The 10,187-nt window shown below is 34.8% G+C and overlaps 1 long non-coding RNA gene across 1 annotated transcript in view; it reads left to right on the plus strand.

The window, feature by feature from the left end:
- The window catches only part of LOC105290804, a 66,076-nt gene extending 56,089 nt beyond the window's left edge, over positions 1–9,987 (plus strand). Inside the window, exon 7 of the long non-coding RNA XR_002779843.1 lies at positions 9,632–9,987. This is a non-coding gene — a long non-coding RNA (uncharacterized LOC105290804). The remainder of the gene's footprint in view (positions 1–9,631) is intronic.
- Positions 9,988–10,187: the final 200 nt, after the last annotated feature.

The following is a 10,187-nucleotide window of genomic DNA, read 5'->3' on the forward strand; positions in this document are numbered from 1 at the left end:
CACCTATGAGAATCTAATGACTGATGGTCTGAGGCGGAGCTGAGGTGGTGATGCTAGTGCTGGGGAGCGGCTGCAAATACACATGAAGCTTCACTTGCTCGCCCACTGCTCACCTCCTGCTCTGCGGCCTGGTTCTTAACAGGCCATGGACTGATAGCAGTCTGCAGCCAGGGAATTGGGGACCTCTGACGTAGAGGGAAAAATCTTTAGGGCATCTCTTGGGAAGCTGTATGCAGAAGGTTATTTTTGTGTCTTGGGATAACGGCCCACAGATTGCATCATATTCTCAAAGAGGGTCTCTGGCCTCTGAAAGTTTGCTTCCTTTTTCCTGATATTTACACAGTTAAGAGATCACAACAAAACCATTATTACATATTATATTAAAGTAAAGTTTCAAAAGCTGGACTGCTAATTCAGTAGCAGGATCCATTGCAAATAGCATCTTCATCTCTTCAAAACAAAACAAAACAAAAAACCTTCAGAGCTCTTACATGTGGATATTTTTAAAACACATGGGAATGTGGGCATGACTGTCATGCTACACTTAACCAATAACAGCCCATTTAGGACTTCCTGTTACGTCTCTTCTATTTCCTAAAAACCTTGCCATAATTTTGAAGAAAATTCTTCTGTGTGTTTTTTAAATAACATTTTCCACCTAACTAGGAGTTTAAAGTCTTGAATATGGATTTTCAGTAGTAAATGCTGTCCTTTAAAGATGAGGCATTGAGCATCCTGGCTGATGGGGAGAGCCCAGCTATATTCACCTGCTCTGCAAGCTTAGGTACACAGGTGCCAGGAGGCTTTTTGATGATTGAGGGATGAATTCCAGACCTCTGTAGAGACCAGCCTCTCCCTCCCTGCACGTGGGTTCAGACTTGCTTCCTCTCAGGTCACGTGAAGTAAATACTCTACTGATAGTGATACCAGTTCCCATAATCCCATCCAATATGCGAGCATATCACAATTAGAGTTTGGTTTCTAGTGTTAGAGTAATGTCGTAGATTGCCAAAAATGGGTCAAATCAAGTGTCAATCATGATAGGAGCCATACAGTGGGAAGAAATGGGACTCCGACTAAAATTTCCTTTTGTGACATATTGACAATGTTATAAACCACCTGAAGCAAGAGAAAATTTGTTAGAACTGATTTAACTTTTCTTCTTTATCCCACTGTCAGACTTCACTGCTTTCCTATGATGATTCATCAAAGAAATATTTATTGCCAATACGTTACAGATTTTGGCTTTGTGTTAGCTACTGTCACTGACTAGACCCAAACTGTACAGAAAGAATTGGAGAGAAGAAGGTATCCTGATGAAGTTTTCCATAAATATAATTTCCTTTCCTCTAAGCCAGAAGTTATAAAGGCAAATAGTTCAATTTCTATGTTGCTGTGGGGGCAGAAAAAGAGAATTAGTAACATTGACATCAGTACCAGACAATGAAAATGCATTCTGCTACTCCTCCCTAAAACTGCTTTCTGCTAAATGGAAAATAGTTGGAAAAACTAAAACAAACAAATGAACAAAAAAACCCCCCAAAACAAAAAAAAAACATGCTATTAATGAGAATGATTGGTTAACAAACTTCTTTTTAAAGAAGTTATTTAATTTTAATAAGTTTTAAAAATTAGATTAGAATGTAAGAATAATCCAATTTCAACTACAATTTTGCTGCTACACCAAATCTCTTTTTTTTCCTATTCATCAAAAATTTCACGTGACAAACTAAAGGTCTCATTTAGAGCCTCTCTACTCAGATTGGTAACAAGCTAGGAGCTTGTTAGAAATTTAGTTCTTGGGCTCCACCCCAGACATACAGAACCAGAATCTGCGTTGTAAAAGACTCTCAGGGGATTTGTATGCACATTCAAGTTTGAGAAGTTCTGGTTTAGGGTAATGTTTCCTAACCTTAGATACTCATCGTAATAACCTGTGGGCGAAGCTCTTAAAAAGTATTATAGAGATTCTATTGAGTCTTCAACTCACTCTCTGGTTTACCAAACTTTCTCTTTGTTTTAGTAAAACATACTGGTGACCACGGCAGGCTGACTGCTCCCAGTTTGTAAGCCATTCTCTAGTATTCCAAAGCATATTGGCACATGCCACTTGATATAGATACTTACTAGGCCTGCGTGTTTGTTCCTAAACCTGCTAATGATACAATGTAAACTAGTAAGATACGAGTGTGAAGAGAGCGATACTCTTCATTGTCGTATGTGGACAAGGAAACTGTGATTGGAAAAATTGCAAAAATCTAAGAGCTCATGTTCAGGTTTCTTTGCAAATGTGTGTAAATCCTTGGTCTCTCAAAGAAACTAAAACTGGAAATTATAAACCTACCTCGTGAGTATGAAATATGCAATCAATAGGTGTAGATGAGAAAAAATTATTTATGTCAAAAGTGTGGCAAGGTAGAGGCATAAAGAAGTACAAATTAGTAGTTACAATAGGCACCAGGGATGTAGAGTAGAGCATAGATATATAGTCAATATTACTGTAGAGACTGTGTGTAGAGCCAGCTGGGTGCTGGAGTAATCAGGGAGATCTCTTCATGGATTGTGTAAATGTCTACCTTTTTTAAATTAAAAAAAATGGTGTGGCAAATGGATATATTTATATGTTTTAGTTTCATATAAACTATCGTACCTTAAAGATGTGTATATGCCATATTTTTTCTGATTTTTTGCTTTCTGCCACGTTTGTGTTGAACAAATAGAATGCCAGTTATAATTTGGTTGGTTAAGAGGGTTTTTACTACGCATATTCCTGGATCTTATCCCAGACCGCTGAATTAGGGTGGGACTCGGAATATGTATTTTTGAAAAGATCTGGCAATCGGTTTTGGAAATTATTGAATTAGAGAATTCTGACTGACCAACCAACAGTTACAGAAGTAGGAAAATTTCAACAGGTTTAGATATTTCAAAAATGTTACTAACACATTTGCTAAAGAATTTCCAGAACTTTAATAATAATAATAAAAAAGCCTCAGCTGATTCCACAGATAACATCTTGAATATTGTCTGCATATCCTGGTATGTTTTTGAAGTTTTCCTGGGCCTGAATCAGCTGGCCCCTCCAAAACAGTCCATCTATAAACCAGGAAAAGGGAGAGCTGGAATTGTGGTCAAATTCCCCCATGTCAGTTTCAGAGTATGGAAATCTCCTTCTGTACACCCATCCACTGACGCTGGTCCGAGAGGCACACATATTTTTTTTTTTTTTTTTGGAGAGACTTGTTACTCTCGTTAGTAACTTCCTGTCAATTGGAAGTTACTAGATTTCGTTAACCAATATCACAATAACATAGGAAACTGAGAACAGGATTTCAAGGATACTAAGCGATGTTGATTCTCACTGGACTAGTGGACTGAGTTTGTCCTTTGACTACCTGATCTGGTTTATCTGTTCACTATATATATATATATATGCCTTCCAGACTCCTGAGGAAACCTAGACATCGGTAGGTCATTGATTTATGGAAACATTTATAACCATCAAATAACAGAAGGGCTGGAAAATGAGATGATCACCTGCCTCCTAAATTAGGGATGACAGCTACAGTTCTTTCTTGCCTTTAAGGCTTGAAGAAAGTAGGTTTAAAATATGATGTTTTATTTTTATTTATTTATTTTATATTTATTTATTTTATTTTTATTATTGTGATATTGGTTAACGAAATCCAGTAAGTTTCAGATGTACAGCTCAGTAAGGCATATATATATTACATTGTGTGTTCACTGCCCATATTTAGATTTCTTTCTGTCACCACATATTTGACCTTTTTTACCCCATCTACCTCCCCACTCTTCATTCCCCGCTCCCCTCTACCCTCTGGTAACCACTAGTCTATCATCCATGTCCATGAGTTGCTTTGTTTGTCCTGTTTGTTGCTTTTAGGTTTATATCCCACATATAAGTGATATCATGTGGTTTTCAACTTTTTCTGTCTGGCTTCAAATATGATGTTTTAAGTGAGCTGTCTTTTGGACCTGTCACCCAGCTTGTAATTGACTCTCATAGCTACTCTGCGTAGTTCAAATGTTTGGCTATCAGATACACACCCAATGTCCACAAGTGCATTTGCTTTCATCAGGACTCTTACTTTGGAAATTCACATTCTGGCTCTTTTAGATGAGAAATGCCATGATTTATTTTGATTTTCAGGGCCCAGGTTGCTTGACATAGAGGTAATTACTTGACAATAATAGCCTTGGGTACATTTAATTAGAACATTAAACAAACCGCAGTGCCTTCTCCCCTATCCCCGAATCTGTCTGCATGGTTATAATTTAGATCCCACCTTCTCTTCTCTGTCTACCAGTGAGACTTCAGAGAAAGAGGCACCCCAAATTTGAGTGCACTGAATGTTAAATGTCTCTGGGAAGCAAACTACTGAGACTTTAAGGTAAATTTAATAGTTTCTCACATTGAGCAATTTTTTCCTAGTCTCTCTGGATGTTGAAAGTCTTTGTGTGTGAGGTGGGGTGAGTGAGGAGGGCTTTACTTAAAAAATCTGGATCCCAGGTCTCTTTTTTCAGAGATTTCCACTCACTAGCTCTGTTTCAGGGTTTATTTCATTCCGATGTCCTATGAATAGCAATGCTCAGTAATGATGACACGTAACATCGAAGTACAAAGTTGAAGCATGCTAAATGTTCCCTGTGATTCTGAAAAAGCCAATACGTTATATGATATGTGATGCCCACATGTTCTAACCAGCAAGACTATTAAAGAAGACTGTTGTGCAAAAATTGTGATCTCAGCTGGACTCATAAGAATACTAAAAAATCCAAAATTTATTATAACATAGTAACGATAAGCAATTCTTAACTCACAATAGATGTGAAGATCCATTAACATCAGTCTTGAAACTATAAAATAGAAACAAAATATTTTGGGAATTTTTAACTAAAAATACCATTAAGTTTGCATGTTAAGTAAAAAGGCAGTAAGCTTCATATATTCTGTATATATGTGTATATATCTATTGTATATATATATATATATATACACACACATACATATGTATGTATATACACATATGTGTAAATTCAGACATGTTATGCATACATATGTGTATATACACACATTTATATATGTCTAGGTACAGAGATTACACTAGGTATAGGATGTTTATGAACTATACTTGACTTAAGTTAATGTCAGCATTTGAAACTTCAAAACCTGTTCAAATAAAAGAGAACTTACAAGTCATTGATTGAAAATGCTTCATGTTATACCTCGGGACACTGAAACTTGGGGAAGCTAAAATAGTTATTGTTGGAGCAAGGATAAAAGCTTACTGTATATGTTTTTTTCAGAGCGCATTTTTCTTTAAAACCAACTTAATTGAAGTAACGTTTACATGCAATAAAATGCACGCATTTTAAGTATACAGTTCAATGAGCGTTGACAAATGTTTGCACTTGTTATAACCATTATCCTAATCAAAATATATAACACTTCCTTAACCCCAAAACTCGCCCTGTCCTCCTTTACAGTCAATCACCTACATCCTCAGCCCCAGGCAACTGCTGCTCAGAGTTCTATCACTGTAGATTACTTTTGCCTGTTTTAGAATCTCATGGAATCATACAATATGTACTCTTTTCTGTGCTGACATCTTTGTTCAGAATAATGTTTCTCATATGAATTCATGTCATTGCTCATTCCAGTAGTTTGTTCCTTTTTATTGATGAACAGTATTTTATTAACAGACTATGCCATAATTGGCTTAGTCACTCACCTCTTAATCTACATTTGAATCGTTCATTGTTTTGTTATTATAAATAAAGCTGCCACCAACATTCGTATACAAGTGTTTCTATGGAAATATAGTTTTGTTTCTCTGGATTAAGTACAAAGGAGCAGAATTGTTGTGTCACATGTTAGTAGCTGAGTGCATTTGAAGCATTTTATTGTTATTTTTTAATTGAGATATATTTGACAATTAAGAATTGTATATAGTTAAAGTGTACTGTACATATAAAGCTAGTTGGCATATCGAGCGCCTCAGTCACCACTGCCCCCAACTTCTTTTTTTCTGTTAATTAGTGATCTTGAACATCCTTTTATGTGCTTGTTGGCCATTTGTATTTCCTCTTCTACTTGTTTTGCCCAAATCTTTATTGAATTGTTTGTCTTATTATTAAGTTGTAAGAGTTCTTTATATTATGATATAAAGTCTTTTTTTGAATATATGTATTTCAAATATTTGCTTCTAGTTTGTGATTGCCTTACCATTTTCTTAATAGTGGATTAAACACATATTTTTAGTATATTTTATTTGGTCCATTGGCTTCTTAGTTATACTTCTTTTATATTTTTTTAAATTAATTTTTAGTAGTTGCTGTATGCCTAAAACTTATCCAAGTCTATTTAGAATCAATGTTAAGCTACTTCACACTTTATAGTTCGTAGTTAATGTGCTTATCAATTCTCAATGCAATAGCCTTACAGTATTATAATTCTGTTTCCCGTTCCACCCATCCTTTGTGCCATTTTGTGGTACCTTTTACTTCTGAAGTAAAAAGTCCATCTTTTAATGCTATTATTTTTGCTTTAAAAAGTGAATTGTCTTTCTAAGGAAATTACAAGAGCAACAACAAAGAAGCCTTTTTATATTTACCCATCTACTTACCTTTTCTGGTCTTCTATTCTTGTAGGTTTGAGTTTCTGTCTGGCATTATTATTTTTCTTTTTTCCAGCAGCTTTAAGAATATTCTTTTAACATTTCTTCTAGAGTGCATATTTGATGCTGACAAATTCTTTCAGTTTTTATTTATCTTAAAAAGCATTTTTTGATTCTTACTTTCCAAGGATATTTTAATGGATATATTTATCCTTGTAGTATTTCTGGTGTTCTCTATTCCTCTGTGTAAATTCATTTTTCCATCTAATATCATTTTCTATCTACCTAAAGAACTTCCTTTAACATTCTTTTAGCGTGAGTCTGCCGATGATAAATTGCTTAAATATTTCTATGTCTGAACAAGTCTTTATTTAACCATCATTTTTGAAAGACATTTTTGATAGGTATAGAAATGTGGATTGATTTTTTTTTTTCTTTCAAGACCGTGAAGGTGTTTCTCCTCTCTCTTCTCACTTCTGAAGAGAAATCTATCATTCTTATGTTTGTTCTTCTCAATGTAATATTTCTTTTACTCTGGTTGCTTTTCAAAAATATTTTGTGCATCACTCATTTTGTGCAACGTGATTATGATATCCCTTGCTGTAGTTTTCTTCATGTTTCTGGTGCTTGAGTTTGGTTTAACTTCTTGGATCTGTTGGCTTATAGATTTTATCAATTTTGGAAATAAGTTGGCCATTAAGTCTCTAAATATTTTTCTATATTTCCTTTCTCTCTCTTTTACTTATTATTCTCCAATTTCACACATATTAGGCTGCTTGAAGTTGTCTCACAGCTCTCTGATGCTCTGTTCATTTTTAATTTGGGGGGATTCTTTGTTCTATGCTTCATATTAATTTCTATCTATATGACTTTAACTTTACTAAATTTTGCATCTATGATATCTAATTAACTATTAATTGCATCCAGTACTTTGTCCTATGAATTAGCTGCTTTGATCTTTCTCAGATATGCATCCTTAACTCAGGGAGTCAGCTAATCTCTGCCTATGATCTTGCTCATCGATCCTTACTCTAGAAGAATCTCTCAAAGTAATAATCTTGGCACTTGTTTTTAATCTCTCATTTCTTGTTGCCTGATAGCCAGTTATTAGACACTGTCACTTTGTATATTTTTCCTGTTTTTGGTTTTCCTAGTGGGAAGATAAATTGGTCCCTACTACTCTATCTTGGCCAGAAGTGGAAATCTCTTAATTGCTTTTTCATTTTGCTTTTTAAAATTTGAGGTATTTTAAAAACAACTTTCAAGCCATTTATAGGTTTAATTCTAATTAATAATAGCAATAATAACAATACTTTATATTTGTATAGTGTCTCAAAGCTTACGCGATATTTTCAGTCTTTTAAAAATTTTAATAATTATGGCATATTTATTTGATATAAAAGGTAATAGAAAGAATCTCTCTGAGCTTCAGTTTTCTCATAAGCAAAATGAATGACTTGAACTGGAATATCTTTAGGGTTCCTGCATGTTATAATATTTTTAAAAGTCTCCCCAAAGTATGTTTTTATTGCTGGGCTTGTTTTAATATGAGTTCCATAAATATCTGTTAAGAACCACTCTCCTTTGGAATAGCCAATTTTTTGAATAAATCTTTTCCTGAAATAAACCTTATTCTTGAAACACAATAGCTCTGCAAAAGAACTTACCTGTTTATTTTTCATCTAATTCTTCATTATTTTCTACTGATGTGTAACCAGAGCTCAGTAGTGATGTCATTCTTCTTCAGTTGATTTCAATAAGTTGGGTGAATAGCTTAGCAAGTAGATTCGTAAAAGGCTAAGTCTCATTTTAATAATGAGCCAAAATATGGTAAATATAAATCTATCTATTCACCAATCAGCCAGAAGTGGTTAGGCCCTGCCTTTCCTCCCAAGTTCAGCTGAACTATGACGTCTATGGGTTTATTCTGCTTAGTACAGGAGAAGCCCATACCTATCACAGAGTGTGGTCTATAGCTGGTCTTTTTGGTGTTTGGTGTAGTCACACTGAATTGTGGGTCAGTGTCAGTGCCCCAGGTGCAAATGGCTCATGCACCCTCTAGTTTGTTGTGACTTTCTGCCTTAGGTTCTGGTTAGTGCTCCTAGTCCTCACTGGGCCCTATTCCAGACTCTAGACCACTGAGCCAGGGACTAGATAGTCTTCTCAGTTCTTTCCAGAGTCCTTCTCTGGAGTCTCTGGATCTTAAATGTTCAGAGTCACATGTTAGGAAACTGATATAAACTGGACCATTGACTTGGAATAGTGATGGCACTAGACATATAACTTTGAGTGTGGTCACTGCCTAGAACCACTGTGGTCACCTTCCTCTTATTAGATTGGTATTCCTCTTGGATGTCAGCAGCAAACAGACCACACATCTCTGTTTTATCCTTATTCTTTTATCCTTTATTATAGATACAAGTGAAAGAATGTAACTTCTTATGTCTTATAGAGAGAATGCTTGATTTAGAACTATGTCAAATAACAAATTTTATGGGTAAGATGCTGGGGCATCTTATTGGACAGAAGAGACTACTTCACCATAGCATTCAAAATTCCTATAATTTACTTTGGCATACACTTTCTCCGAAGTTCTGGATAAAATTCTAATGTAACTTTTTCTCTGTACTTTTGGTTTTACAAAGACTAAAAATGAACAAAGACTAAAAATTTTACAAAGACTAAAAATTTGTTGTTATTTGTTTCTTCGTGGAAGAAGGATCATAAATTTTAGTTAATACAGTTAACAAACATAAATGAAAGTAGTTTGCTAATAAGACAGTAACATTTTTGAGTTTCACAGACTTCTAGTTTTTCCTTGCTCATGAATCTGAAACTGCAGGCATTTACTTGGCACTGCAAGTTGGCATTCGGATTTTAAGAGACATTTCCTTAGATTTACTGAGTCATATGGTGTTTATCTCGGATTATGGTTTGTGGGAATTGTAGTTTCTTAATGTTCCATTGATTTGTGTGTTATCTTTGGTCCTTAGCAACCCAAACCAGAATTAAAACCATATTACTTTAATAAGAACATTAATTATTGTTGACAATGGAGAAGAAAGGAAAGAATGAAATCAATGGTTCTCTATTCAGCCCTCTTGCAATGAAGATGGTCTGCCCACGCTGTGTTTTAAAGGACTCCAAAAGAAGGCGAAATTAAGAAAAGTACGTATGAAATGAAGATTTTTATGGTAGCCAATGGTAGGAAAGAGTAAGAGCTCTTTTGCTAGTTTATGTTAGTATATTTGGAAAAATGCTAATGGGCGGTAAAATGAATGTTTCAAAAATGTAATCTGTTATAATGTCATGTGATTTTGTGAAAATGAATTCAGTTTACAAAATGGTAGTAAATTTGCTCTGGCTTCGATTTGTTATTTCAATTTCTTTATGCCACCTTATGGTATTACTTTATGTGCTCTTAAAGATATGTAGCCAGAAAATGACTTCCCATAAGACATAAAATTATATTAGCTACCTCTAATCTTCACATTTATTTGAAACCAGTGTATTAGTTTGCCAGGGCTTCCATAATAAGGTACCACAGCC

The sequence above is a fragment of the Pteropus vampyrus genome, unplaced genomic scaffold (genome assembly GCF_000151845.1).
Source record: "Pteropus vampyrus isolate Shadow unplaced genomic scaffold, Pvam_2.0 Scaffold38, whole genome shotgun sequence".
Taxonomy (NCBI): domain Eukaryota; kingdom Metazoa; phylum Chordata; class Mammalia; order Chiroptera; family Pteropodidae; genus Pteropus; species Pteropus vampyrus.